This window comes from Cynocephalus volans, chromosome 1 (assembly GCF_027409185.1).
Source record: "Cynocephalus volans isolate mCynVol1 chromosome 1, mCynVol1.pri, whole genome shotgun sequence".
NCBI lineage: Eukaryota > Metazoa > Chordata > Mammalia > Dermoptera > Cynocephalidae > Cynocephalus > Cynocephalus volans.
The window spans coordinates 261,443,612-261,458,321 of NC_084460.1; the positions used below are offsets into that span (position 1 = coordinate 261,443,612).

The window sequence follows — 14,710 nt, forward strand, 5'->3', positions numbered from 1 at the left end:
TTAGCATTTTTTATACCCCCAAAGTCATAAGATTACAAAAAGTAAAATCATTTTCAAAAGGAAGGTGTTGACAAGTAGCTGACAACTTGCATATGAATTAAAAATGAATTAAACATAGTTTATGATTGACTCTTCTTATACATAGGATGAAAAGGGATTTTTTAGATTTAATAGTCTAATAAGACTTACAACTCCTAGAATAAAATGAATGATTTTAAACTACTCATGCATTTTTTCTACATTTTAAACAACATACTGTCATTGTCAAGTCATAAATGACTTTATGCCCTATTTTCTCAGTTTTGCATTTCTGTTTTATTTTTCAGATACCATTCTATTCAGTGGGATTTCACTACTGGCATGAGTTTAATGCCATTTCTCAAATACAAATGGCCAATCAGTTATACAATTAAAATTGTTTGAAAAGGTTTTTGTGATGAGCAATCTGGAAGGCCAATGACTGAGATCCTTTGAAAGTGTAGCCAAAAGTTTAAGTTCTCATAAATGCAATAAGCCTTATAATTACTGTTCAGCAAACTATATCTTTAATGTTGAGGTATCTTCCCATCAGTAAAACTTCAATTGTGCCATAAATGCCATTTGGTTTGGGTTTTGTTTTGCTTAAAAGAAAGGTATAAAAATTATAATCATTGATATAGTTTATTGCCTGAAAACACCATGCCTAGCAAGCTTTGTTTCTCTACCTAATAATTTGTTAAGTGTACTCTTACCCAGAAACATCCTGAGGAGTTTCTCACCACATAATAAAACAAAGTGTTAAACTATCTTCAGTGCTTGTCAGGACCAAGGAATTGGAAAGAGACAGTTTGAGAAAGGAAACCACATCACAGTGGTTTTATTTCCAGGAATAAGATTTGATTATTTAAAAAATTTTTTTAAAATACTCTTCAAATGTAATTGGATTTTTTAAACCTAAGTTGATGGAGATGGAAACAGTCTCACTTATTTTATCTTAGCAAACTGGAGATAAATGTAAAAACATCATATGCATTCTTTATTTAAAACAAAGAATCTTCTCTGTGGAGCAAAGACTTTAAGTATAATATTCTTCATCTAATAGCAGTATTTTGACTATCTTTATGCTGGAATCTTCATTTTGACAGTCTTGCAGCTGTGCAAGCTTCCTGAGCTAAACTCAAGAGGATCTGAGTCCATGCCAGCTGTCTTTCAATTTCACATCAAGTCTCTTGGTATTTTGTCATTTTAAAGCTTTTGCAAAGTTTGCGGGGCCTGAATTCATTAGATAAGGGAAATGGGTCATCTAAATCTTAGCCAACCTCAACTGCCATAGACACAATTGTAAATTTCTTTCAGGACTGAATTAGAAAATAGACCCCATGGGTTTTTGTCAGTGTTGGTATTTGATGATACCCTTGTAACAGCAGCTGCTGAAGCTGTGTGTGCCTCAATAAAAATCTCTGTTTTAAATTGCCTTTTCTTCACATTTTCTGTATAAGATTGGATGTCAACAGCTGCAATAATAAGGGCAAAAAGGTCATTTCAAGTTCACTTTTCTAGGCATATGATAGCTAATAAATTTATCACAAAGGCACTTTTTTAAATAATGGTGGTTATTAGAAGAAGAAAAATCCATCTCGTTTTTAAAGTATTCTGCAGCATCCTAAAACGGATAAGAAGAAACAGATCATCAAGGATAGTTAAATAAGTCGGAACACAAAGCTTCGGCCAACAAAAGGATTTGATGATTCCTCTGAGAGGAAGGAACAGCCATAGTATCCCAAGCCATCACACGATATGCATCTTAGATCTGCAGAGACCCAGTCCTTGCCACATCTTGTTAACAGATAGAAATATTTAAGTGCATGCCTATATTTTAAATTGAAAGGGGAAAAAATGAATAACATGTGGAAAAGGAAAAAGGTAACATTCTGTAACACTGTAAATAAGTAGGTGCTTCATCCCACAAAGATTAAAATCTGTATAAATTTTGCCTTCTAGAAGTAATTTCTAAAACAGTGAGGAAAAAAGATAAAGTATCAAGGCAGAAGACTTTACAGAGATTAGAAATTGCCTTCAATAGAATTTCAGATTATGTGAACTGACCTACATTTATTGCCAACAGCTTTTCTACAGCTGTTATAGCACAGTATGACCTAAAGCATGGTCTTCAGAATTTTGAAAAAGCTACTTCACATCTGTCTTGGCCACTTATTATACAATCTTAAGCATGCTATTCATGCTTTCTGAGCCTCAGTTGCCTTGTTTGCAAAATGGGGATATATCCAGCTCACAGTGCCATTATTTAGGTTGAATGAAATATAAGGCATGTCAAGTACCTGGCATATGGTACCTGAACAATAAATGCTAGCTATTCATTTTTAATGGATGCCATAGTGCAAAGAATGTCAGGGTATTGTGATCTCTGAATTTATAACCCAGAGTAACTACTAAGGCTATTCTTGGGAAATTTGGGGAAACTAGAGTGTCTGTTGAAGCTCTATTCATATATACCACTCTTTGCCCTTTTGAAAGGGGCAAGAAAAGCACATGTAGTGAAGAGTTTAAGGCACCTGACAAGTCAGCTAGATGCTTACTAGAGAGGTCACAAGCTCTATTAAAGTGATGTCCAATAGTGTTCTCTGCAATGATGGAAGCATTTTCTATCTGCACTATCCAATACAGTAACCACTACAGCACGTGAAATGTGGCTAGTTCAACTGAATAACTCAATTTTTTATTTGATTTTTTTAAATAATTCAAAATTAAATAGTCATATATGGCTAATGCTACCATATTGGATAGCACAGCTCTATACTGATTGATAACGATATTAGACCTTCTTAGGGAACGTAAGAGACAAATAGATCTGCGTGAAAAACAGTTCCGTATAGATAACAAAAAGGCCTGCTCCCCTAATGAACTCCCTGGATCTTTAAAACAACTTTATTTGGTGAGCTGTGATGCATCAAAACATCTCCTAATGGACTCAGCAGGGGTGTTGCTAGGTTGTACAAGAGAAGCAGTGAGCTACTCAGACAGCTCTGCAAAGTACCACAGAGCTCATTGTCAACTACTAGGTAGAACAAAAAGTATCCGGACCCCTTAGGGGATACTTTTTAGCCACTATCATGAGCTTCCTAAGGAGGTATCCCTGACAGATCCCAATGCCAATAGGAGCCTCCTCCAGCAGAATCGGTGCTTGAGAATCAACAAGCAGTTGTTAGTGTTGGCTTATGAAGATGTGACTTCTTGAAAATCTTCATCCCCTCTACTTTCAAGTGAATGTTATCCTTGTAGAAGAATAAACCTTAATTCCCCTTTGACATGCAACCTAACATATTCATAGATTCTGAATATTAGGACATCTTTAAGACGCCATTATTCTGCCTACCCCCCCCCACACACACACACACTCTTACATAAGAGTAGCCATGATGATGTCTTGAGTCCCCAGGTAACAATGCCAAGTCGGACCCTATGTCCAAGAATAAACAAAACATTTAGATACTCCCATTTCCAAAGTATGTGGTAAAGTAAATGGTCATAAGTTTCTTTGGGTAAGAACTGGAGAAATTATTACTCTTTATGTGTGCTGTCGGTTTTGTAGGATCCTTCATCATGGGAATTTGCCTTCCCTTCAGTCAATGGGTTCTGGCTCTGAGAACTGGCTCAGGCCTGTGAACTGAACAAGAAATATGACATTCTATTGTGGTGGCTGCTCTTAGCTTCCTAGTCATCAATGCAGTGCTCGATTTCTTTTGGTTGTATGGATTGTGAAATACCACTATTGACTACCATTCTATTTTGCCCCTGGGAACTTCATGCTCTATCTCCACAGCTTTCTGCAGATCAGACAGGCCTGGCTTCCATGTTGACCTTTGGTCATTACAGTAATTGCATCCACTTTGCTTCTGATGGTTAAGTGTACCACCTGACTTCTATTACCTTTGGGATTATTTCATCCTCTTTAGTATTAGTGATCCCAGTTCTATAACAGCATCTTCTACTGCCAGTCCTGGCCTGCAGAGAGTCACCACTGAGTTCAAAATGATGCTAGTGCCACTTGCATCACTGCACTCCGTATCACTATGGTTAACTTTTTTTTCTTTCAGCACGTTAAAAGATGTCACTCCATGGTATTCTAGTTTGCATAGCTTTTAAACAAGGATTTTTTGGGGGTGGCTGGCAGGTACAGGGATCCAAACCCTTGATCTTGGTGTTACAACGCTGTGCTCTAACCAACTGAGCCAACTGGCCAGCCCCAAGAATTATAATTTGTTACATTTGTTATACTGTATTTACAATTCCCTTCTCTGTTATTCGTTGTGGAAGTTCTGGCATTTTTACTTCTTGCTATGTGGACCGTCACTTTTCCAGGTTTCCGAGATCCAACATGGAATGCTATTATCATCATCTCTAGAGGTCTTGTCAGAGTGTTAAATCCTGCATTATGGCAGAGTGATCTCATATCAATAAACTCTCCCTTATTCATCTTTATTTTCTTTTCCTCTTGAACCAGCACTCTTAGAATCCAGTCCCATATCTACTCTTCCAGTTCCTGCTAGTATATATGTACTAGCTAGATCTGCAACTCCTTCAGTTTCTTCCCTGCTTTGCAGGCCCAGCACTTCCTCAGTCATTTTATGTTGTAATTGGACCCTTGCTATTTATCAGAAGAGGTAGGAGGGAAGGTATGGGTGGATTCTGGAGGTAGGGGAGAAGATTTCCTCTAGGAAGAAGATTTTCTCTTCATTGTTTATAAGCAATCACGCTTCTCTACAATGTCTAAAGGCTTTTTTAAAAGGAGAAAGCCCAGGATTCAGGGGAATATGGGAATCTGAGATTTTTTAGTGCTTTGACCCACATGTCTCTATCCACTATAATAATAATTATAATATAATTCCACTCCTTCCCAACAAGGGCTCTGGATTTTGTAAAGCAGATCTGACAGGGTTGAAAATTCAACCTTCTTTGGAGCTCTGATACTCCTATAATTAAGTCCTGGGTTTGATCCTCAGCCTTTTCTGTCTTCTAGCAGAAAATTAAAGTTTATGCTTCCAAAGAGGCCCTCTGGCTTTCACCCTTCACCTTATAATGGTAGTAAACCATCGTTAGCCTTTCACCAACATTCTTTAATGTGCCAGTTCACCCCAGCAACAGCCATCCCATTCAATAGTCCCTAAACCACTATTTCACCTGAACCTCTCAAAGGCCTGACCTGTCATACCTGCCAGTATATTTCCTCTCACCACTATTTCATCACTCTCTGTCACCAGTGAAAGTCTTAACACTTAAAAGGCAAACCTCAAGCCAGGCCCTATCGGTGCTCCATCTACCCCCAGTGACGGTAAACCAACTCTAAAGTCTCAGCTTAGAATCTGCTTCCTAAGATTCCTGCACTTCTCTTATCCTCTCTTTTCCACTTCACTTCTCTTATTAACTATAATAGATTTTTTCCCCTGGAATATAGTCTCTGAGACTCTGGTATTTGCATACAAAAGGTTTATAGATGGTGCTTCTTGGAAACGACTGTGGGCAGTGAGGGAAACAGGATTGGGAAAAGGAAGAGGCTGAACAGTGAAGAAGTTGCAACAGAGGCCTAAGACAGTATCTCAGAGACCTCTGGAGTTAAGATGGCCCTTCAGAGTTGTCTCAATTAAGGCAAGGTGGCTGAACAGGGTGGGAATGAACCCAAGGTAAATGAGTTTCCTTCACCCAAGGACATTTCCTGGAAAGGGCCTCAGTTGTGAGCCATCAGAAGCCAATTCTCTCAGCTGCTACAGGAATGAGTACTTGATCCTGAGGGGAGATCTGTGCAACATACCACAGCACCCACCTCAGAAGGGTTCCTGTTGGTTGGTGCTAAAGGCAGAATTTGCAACATTGGAGATAGGACCTTTCTCCAGCATTTCATGTGAGTTGAAGGGACCTAAAGCCCACATAATTTGTAAGCCTGATCAGCTAGATTCATGACACACTGTTTCTTTCTCATTTTTTTATGTCCTAAGCTTAAGTATGTTGAGGCTTCTGGGAATTTTATGTGAATGTCCCAATCTCATCTCATCTGTGAAATGAAGAAGTAAGGGAAGGCCTGTTATACAGCTAGAATTTTGAAAGGGGAAGAACAAACCTCCAATACCAAGAGGTCAGGACAGTGGTAGCAGTAAAAAGCCAAGAGAAACCACAAGAGCAGATCATCTGTGATCTGAGATAGGTACACCAAGAGATGCTTCTTTAATTAACAGTGGTGGAAGATCCAAGTATTAGTTTCATCGGATGATTCAGATTTCCTTGTAGTCTGCAATATACTAAAATTCTAGTCTACATCTTTCTTAAGCAGGTTCTTTCTTTGTGCATGGTTCTTCAAGAGGGTCAGAAATACACTATGAAGTCCAACTGTTAACTAGATTTTACTCATTTTGGACAATGGAATATTAAAAAATAAAATTAGTAGAGATAGTGGCTTGTATATAATATAGTTCTACATTTCAACCTCTCCTAAATAAAGTAGCCAATAATTAGAACTAGGACTATAACAAATCATCTCAAATTTAATGTGAAAAATATAAATATTGCTGGTATTCACACTAGCAACATATAAAATAAGAAAACATAGTTGCTTATTTTCACAAGTGAACAAAATCTGAGTGCAATATTTTACTCCTTGTTACTATATTATGGGCAGAATTTGCTGAAGGTGGGACATTATTGGGTTATGCAAATTCTATTTTGCTAAACATGTATAATTTATCAAATATGTGCCAGAGACAATGTTAAATGCTTTATGTAATCAACCCAAGGTGTACTAAAATATCACCCAAGTAAAAGGTAAGTGTTGGTTTTTTAAAACATAATGTATTTAATAGTACTAAGAAAAAAAGACTGGTGCTCGCTTCAGCAGCATACATACCAAAATTGGAACGATACAGAGAAGATTAGCCTGGCACCTGCGCAAGGATGATACTCAAATTTGTGAAGCATTTCATATCTTTGAAAATGGTATGGAGGTTCCTCAGACAATTACAGATAGATCTACCATATGACCCAGCTATCCCACTGCTGGAAATGTACCCAGAGGCATGGAAATCATCATGCTGAAGGGATACCTGTACTCCAGTGTTCATTACAGCACCATTTACAATAGCCAAGAGTTGGAACCAGCCCAAATGTCCATCATCAGATGAGTGGATAAGGAAACTGTGGTATATCTACAAAATGGAATACTACTCTGCTATAAAAAAGAATGAAATACTACCATTCACAACAACATGGATGGACTTAGAGAAAATTATATTAAGTGAAACAAGTCAGGCACAGAAAGAGAAATACATGTTCTCGCTTATTTGTGGGAGCTAAAAATAAATAAATAAATAAACATACAAACAAATAAAGGAGGGGGGAAGAAGACACATCAATACAACAATTCCTTGAACTTGTTAAGAGAAGTGAACAGATATGATGCAGTGGGGGGGCGAGGGGAGTGAAGGAGGGGGGAAAGAAGAATGAGTAATGGGTCACAAAAATCAACTACAATGTATATTGAGAAGTTAAAATAAATAAATATATACATACATACATACAAAAGGAAAAAAATTAAAAAATAAAAATCTTACTAGGGACTAAAATCAAGGCTTAAAAATGGCAAAACATTAATATCACTAAGCATCAGGGAAATGTAAATCAAAACCACACTGAACTGTCATCTCACCCCAGGTAGACTGGCTATTCCCAAAAAGTCAGAGAATAACAAATGCTGATGAGGATGAGGAGAAAGGGAAACACTCCTACACTGTTGATGGGACTGTAAATTAGTGCAGCCATTATGGAAAACAGTATGGAGTTTCCTCAGACAACTACAGATAGAACTGCCATAGGATCCAGCAACCCCACTGCTGGGTATATACTCAAAGGAATGAAAATCATCATATCAAAGGGATACCTGCACTTCCATGTTCATCACAGCTCTATTTAAAATAGCCAAGATATGGAAGCAACCTAAATGTCCATTGACAGATGGCTGGATAAGGAAAATGTGGTATATCCGCACAATGGAATACTACTCTGCTGTAAAACAGAATGGAATTCTGCCATTCACTCCAACGTGAATGAACTTAGAGAAAATTATGTTATGTGAAATAAGCCAAGCACAGAAAGAGAAATACCACATGTCCTCACTCATAGGTGGGAGCAAAAAAAATGATAAATAAATAAATAAATAACAAGCACAATAATTTATTGAACTTTCAAAGGAAGAGAACAGAACTGAGGCCACCAGAGGTGGGAAAAGAGAAGGGGGTGAGGGGATTAGCAGAAATTGGTAAAGGGCCACAAAAAATGATTACACTGGGTAATGTTGGATGTACTAATTATCCTGATTTGAGCATCACATATTGCACACAGGTATTGACATTCAAGGCTGTACCCCACAGATATGTACAATCAATTATGTTTCAATAAAAAAAAGTAAATAAAATTTAAATTTTTTAAATTAAAAAAAAAGAAAAGAAAAAAAGACTGGACAGATTACAAACATCAAAAAAAATCTAGAATAATCTTTTTAAAAACCACAGTTGAGGAAGGAAAGGGACCACACAAACACCCAGCCCAGATGGTTAACTTTATCTCCATCTCAGCATCTCAGGAAGAAATGGCAAAACCAACTCTCATTTAAGGCCGGCCCGTGGCTCACTCGGTAGAGTGCGGTGCTGATAACACCAAGGCCACGGGTTCGGATCCTATATAGGGATGGCCGGTTTGCTCACTGGCTGAGCGTGGTGCTGACAACACCAAGCCAAGGGTTGAGATCCCCTTACCAGTCATATAAAAAAAAAAAAAAAAAGGATAAAAAACCAACTCTCATTTTAAAACAAGAATGCCTTTCTCATGGTGAAATAAGTTACGAGATGCTGGAACATTTGGCTATATTTTTCAAGAGGGCTACTAAAATTTTAGCCAAACACAAGTAAAAACAAGCAAAAGAAGATACAAATACATAATGCAAGTACTTCTAAACAATGGAACAGCCGAAAAGGCGAGGAAACGTGATTTTTATTCAAATTGGTTTTAATCGTGGAATGAGACTGTTATCTCCCTCCCCATTGCAAAGTACACAGACATGTGAGCCAATGATTTTAATTAGATTGGTGTCGTGCACAGGACGACTTCCATATCAGATCAGTCTGTAGATGCCTGGTTCTGTCTAGTTCTTACAAAATAAGTAAATAGGCAGACATGATAGATTTCCTGAACAGATCAAAGAATTCTTCTGCCCTTAAAACTGTTCTTCTCTGAAATGAAGTACAAGATTTACTTACACATAGGAAAAATATTTCTGTCTTCTCTCAATGTCAGAGGCCTTTAGACTTATTACCAGTATTTTTCTACTAACTTTAGACTACTTCAGTCCATACCCATGAGATTTTTTTTTTTTCTTGATTAATAATATTTGACAGGCAAGAGACACTATTTCCTGATAGAAAAAGAGGAAGTAGAGAGAAGAGGAGATTTGTCTACTTGCAGACAGACATTCCACCTCCTGGCTGAAAGATTAGAATTTTGTTCCCTTGTTTTCCCTTTACCTTTTGAATAAAGATGTCATTCAGTTCCAGCTTAACTCACATTTTTATGTAATAAAAAAGGTGGAATTAGATTTTAAAGTACTCCGCATTGGCTTTGAAAAAGCAAACAGAATCTCTCTAGGAAATTTAGGTCAGCTATACATTTTTATAGACGGGGAGGTACTCGTATAATCTGGTGTTATCCAAATAAGAACCATTGGGCTGAGTGAATTACAAGATTTTAATTAAAAGCACGTTATGTCCCACTGAGATTTCTTTTTCCAGAGTACAGTGATAAGTCTTGTAGAATGCAGAGAATTTAGTAAAGTTTTGATTTGATGTTATATCACAATCTCACGAACCATTTTGAAAGATTTGGTCCAGACAACAATGATAATAAAGGAGACCCATTTGTATTTAACAAAAACAAAAGAAATTATTACCAGTGATTTGTTGCCCCAAATGAAACACATATAAATACTATTTAATATCTTTATTATTACATGTTTAACATTGCAATCACATAACTAACACCAACTTAGCTTCTTACCATCCGTGACTACATAGAATTGCTAAAAATCATTGAACACTGGAGAATATATACCCACACACACACACCCTAATAGAATGATGTTTAATTCTGAACAAGTGAAATTTTATACACTATTCACTTACCCATTCTAGTTGAAGGCAACAGAGATCATCCAAAGGAAACTATCAAAGCCCTTTACGTAATTATAAGATTAGTATAAGAATTTCCCCCATATATTTATTTTCCCTGAAATATTTTACTTGGTTTGGGAGAGGGGAGTTTTTTTAAATTGAAACATAATTGATTGTACTTACCTGTGGGGTACAGCATTGAATATCAACACCTGTGTGCAATAAGTGAAGTTCAAATCAGGATAATTAGTATATTCAACACTACACAATGTAATCATATTTTGGTGGCCCTTTACCAATTTCTTGCTAACTCCCATTCCCCTCTCCCTTTCCCACTTCTGGTAGCCTCAGTTCTGTTCTCTCCTTTTGAAAGTTCAACAAATTCTTTTGATGTTTGTATCATTCTTTTATTTATTTGCGTGCGAATTTTGTTGTTTTTGGTTTTTGTTTGTTTGGTTTTTTAGCTCCCACTTATGAGAGATAAAAATTTCTCTTTCGGTGCCTGACTTATTTCACTTAACATAATTTTCTCTAAGTTCATCCACGTTGCTGCAAGTGGAAGAATTTTATTCTTTTTTATGGCACAGTAAGTAGTCCATCGTGTATATCTACCCACATTTTCCTTATTCAGTCATCTGTCAATGGACATTTCGGTTTGTTTCAAATCTCGACGATTGTAAATAGAGCTGAGATAAACATGGGAGTGCAGGTATCCCTTCAACATGATGATTTCCATTCCTTTGGGTATAATCCAGCAGTGGGATTGCTGGATCATATGGCAGTTCTATCTGTAGTTATTTGAGGAAACTTTATACTGTTTTCCATAATGGCTTCACTAATTTATAGTCCCACCAACAGTGTCAGAGGATTCTCCTTTCTCCACATCCTCACCAACATCTCTTATTCTCTGTCTTGTTGATAATGGCCAGTCTAACTGAGGTGAGATGGTATCTCAAAGTGGTTTTGATTTGCATTTCCCGAATGCTGAATGGCGCTGAGCATCTTTCACGTGTCTGTTGGCCACTTGTATACCTTCCTTTGAGAAAAGCCTATTCAGAGGAGAGGAGAAATTTTCTGACATCAATTTGATTTTACTTGAATTTCAAGTCAATCTTATAGCTTTCTCTCTTCAAAAAAAAATCCTTAATTCACTTCTTTATTATGTCACTGTTGTTCACTAGGCGTTGGTAATCACTAACGTGTTAATGACCTTACTTAGGAAAATGTTTCCAACTCTTGATTAGGGGGAAAGAGTCAGTCTCTAACTTACAAATTAACTTTTAGTATACAAAGCACTCTTAAAGTCAATTGATGTGAACTTGAAAATGATGTCCCCAAAGAAACAATCTTGTAAGTGGTGATGCTGTCCCCAGGCCAGCTTATACAAATCACAATGCAATGAAATTTACCACGGCACCTTTCCATTCTGTGTGGTGCTGTTTTAGTAGTAAAGCACATCTACCCCTCCAGGTAGGGGATAGAAACAGTTGCCCCAGCTCCACAGTAAGAGCAGGGAATCTGCTGTCTCTAGTCACAGTAGCTCAGAGACATCATTTCCAAGTCCAAGTTCAAAGGACATCTTGGGGTGGGAACTGATGGCTGCTCTCCTGGGAGTTGCCCATGGACGGGTCCTGCTGGGAGCAGAGGCAGCCTCAAATAAGAAGTTCTTCATCTGCCTCCCTTCTGTTCTCCTCAAGTTAGGCTCTCCAAGCAGCAGCCCAGAGACCCTTTACAGTGCACACTAGATCTTGTGGATTTCCATATCAAACCTCTCCAAGGTTTCCCACCACACTTTGAAAAGAATTCTGTTGTTACCCTGACCTGCAGGATCAGACCCCTGGCTGCTTCTCTGATCTCATTTCCTGCCACTCTTTCCACCACTTCCCCTGACCCCCTCCACTCTGCTCCAGCCACTTTGGCTTCCTTGCAGTTCTTCAAACATATCAAGCATGTTCCCACTTCATACTTCTGCTCTTGCTGATCTCTCTCCCTGGAATGCCCTTCCCCCAGAGGAGACATGGCTTGCTTTCTTGTTTAATTTCCGTCTTAGCTCTAATGTCACCTTCTTAGAGAGGTCTTCTCTGATGACTAAAAAAATAGACTCCATTCACTCTCAGTCAATTGCCCTGCTTCATTTTTTATCACAGCACTTCATACTCTGACTCCTACTACATATTTGTTCATCTTCCTTAGTACAGTGTAAGCTCCATGAGGGCAGGGAATCAGTTTTGTTTACCACTTTATTCCCTAAATCAATGCGTGGCACACAGGACTCAGAAGTCCTGATTACAGGAGTAAACAGGCGAGGAAAATTCACAGTCAGCCACAGAGGGAAAGCCTACCTGAAAAGTGAGCTAACACAATTGAAAGCAGAGAAAACAGATGGAAAGAAAAGGAGACCCAGTGACATTGCTGAGCTGTTTAGATCCAGCTCTGTTTAGATCCAGCTGTGTCTACACCTTGATTTTTCAGTTATTCAAGTCAGTACACAGTTCAGTTTTCTATGACATGCTGCTAGCGTACTAACTTACAAGTAATTGCAGAGTGTTATATGAATTTACAGAAGAAAAGCAAATACAGGGATACAATATAGAGAGTGATTTGAACACACAAGATTAGAGTTTTTCACATTCGTTTGCCTTCAATACAGAGGATCATTACTCTAAAACTGGAAGCAAAGCAAACATATAGTTAGCAAGTTTCTTGGCTCTAGTTTAAAGCAAGGGATATACTGCTTGAGTTTTAATCATCTCCACCTTTTCTTCTATCTCAGTCTCTAGTAGAAATAAATGCCAATAAATTGTCCTGGGGCAGGGGGGACTTGTGAATCAAATTTCTATTTTCACTGGCTGATGAAAAAGTTTTTATAAAAAGACACTGTAATAAAAAAACTGCAGCTACAAAAAATTAAGATCAGTTTGGAGATTTGTTTTTATTCTTAAGGCAGAAAAGTTGATGACAGTAACAACTGCGTACATAACTATCGACAGTTCCTATGACCCCCAAATGTAGCTACAGAAAAAATGCTTTCACGCAGACCAGCTGTCAGCTGGGGGTAATAATTGTGCCAGCCTCAAGAGTTCAATTTTCCCTTCTATCTTTGTGGAGTCATTCACCTAATAGATCTGGCTGTAATAATAACTAGCAAAACAAAACAGAAAAGCTACACTAATATCAGCACTTTCTAATTTCAACCCTATTTAAAAGAGGGGGTATAGTTTTAAAATCCTTTTTTAGCAACACATTCCCCCATCCTGAGGGGCTCCGAAAGATTTAATATGCTCTCAGTCCTCTCTAGAGGGCCACAATCCATGAGTTATTTAGCTAAGTAATCTGCTTTTCCCCAACTTTTCAAACATTTATTTGTCGTTTGACCGGAGGTAGAGTCATAGTTGCTGTGATTATTCATAGCTGTGTTTATATAGAACAAAAGTTGTGTTTATAAACATTAATGCAGAAAATTAAATCAATCCAAAGAGATCAGGAGAAAAAAAGGACTCTCACCTAATGGTCAGTAAATTGATACCAATGTGTTTTCATTATGAATTAAACAGAAAGCTTCCTCGATTCTTTACTTATATTTCTAAAAATAACAAAAATGAATTGAATGTTCCATTAATTCAAAAGTGGGTTGACATAGTAAAGATGCCCACTCTCCCCAAACTGATCTACTGCTTCAATGTAATTCCTAACAAAATCCCGCCAATGTTTTTTGTAGATACGAACAGGTTTATTCTAAAATTTATACTGAAAGTCACAGGAATTAGAATAGCTAGAACAATCTTGCAAAAAAATAAGGTGACAGGAATCACTCTACCCAATGTTAAGACTTACAGTATAACTACAGTAATCAAGACAGTTTGGTGTTAGTGGAGAATAGATGCACAGATCAATAGAACAGAACAGAGGAGAACCCAGAAATAGACCCACACATGTATGTCTGACTGATTTTTGTCAAAGGTGCAAAAGCAATGTAATGGAGGAAGGACAGACAACCCTTTCAACAAATAGTGCTGAAGCAATCAGATATCCACAGGCAAAAAAACAAAAAACCCTCAACCTTATCCTAATACTTTATACAAAAATCAGTTTAAGAGGATCACACACTTAAATGTAAAAAGTAAAACTCTAAAGCTTTTAGACAAAAACATAGGAGAAAATCTGCAGGACCACAGGCTAAATGAAGAGTTCTTAGATTTGACACTAAAAGCAGTCTATAAAAGAATAAATAAATAAATAAATAAATAAATCGGACTCCATTAAATTTTTTCTTTGGTGAAAGACTGTAAAGAATATAAAAAGATAAGCAGCAGACTGAAAGAAAATATTTGCAAACCACATCTCTAACAAGGGATTTGTAATGTACTATACAAAGAACCATCAAAACTCAACAGTTCTAGATTCTACTTCCAGAGTTGTGGCTAGAGGGGCTCTGCACACTTACTCCCTGAAGAGACACTGTAACTAGTAAAATTACCAAAAAAAGTCTCTGGAGAAATATTCAGGAA

General features: G+C 37.4%; 1 non-coding gene across 1 annotated transcript; it reads left to right on the forward strand.

Moving 5' to 3' along the window:
• The first annotated feature begins 6,867 nt into the window (after window positions 1–6,867).
• On the forward strand, window positions 6,868–6,974 carry LOC134365160 (U6 spliceosomal RNA). Its single transcript, XR_010021943.1, has one exon. It is a non-coding gene; the product is annotated as a U6 spliceosomal RNA (small nuclear RNA).
• The last annotated feature ends 7,736 nt before the right edge of the window (window positions 6,975–14,710 follow it).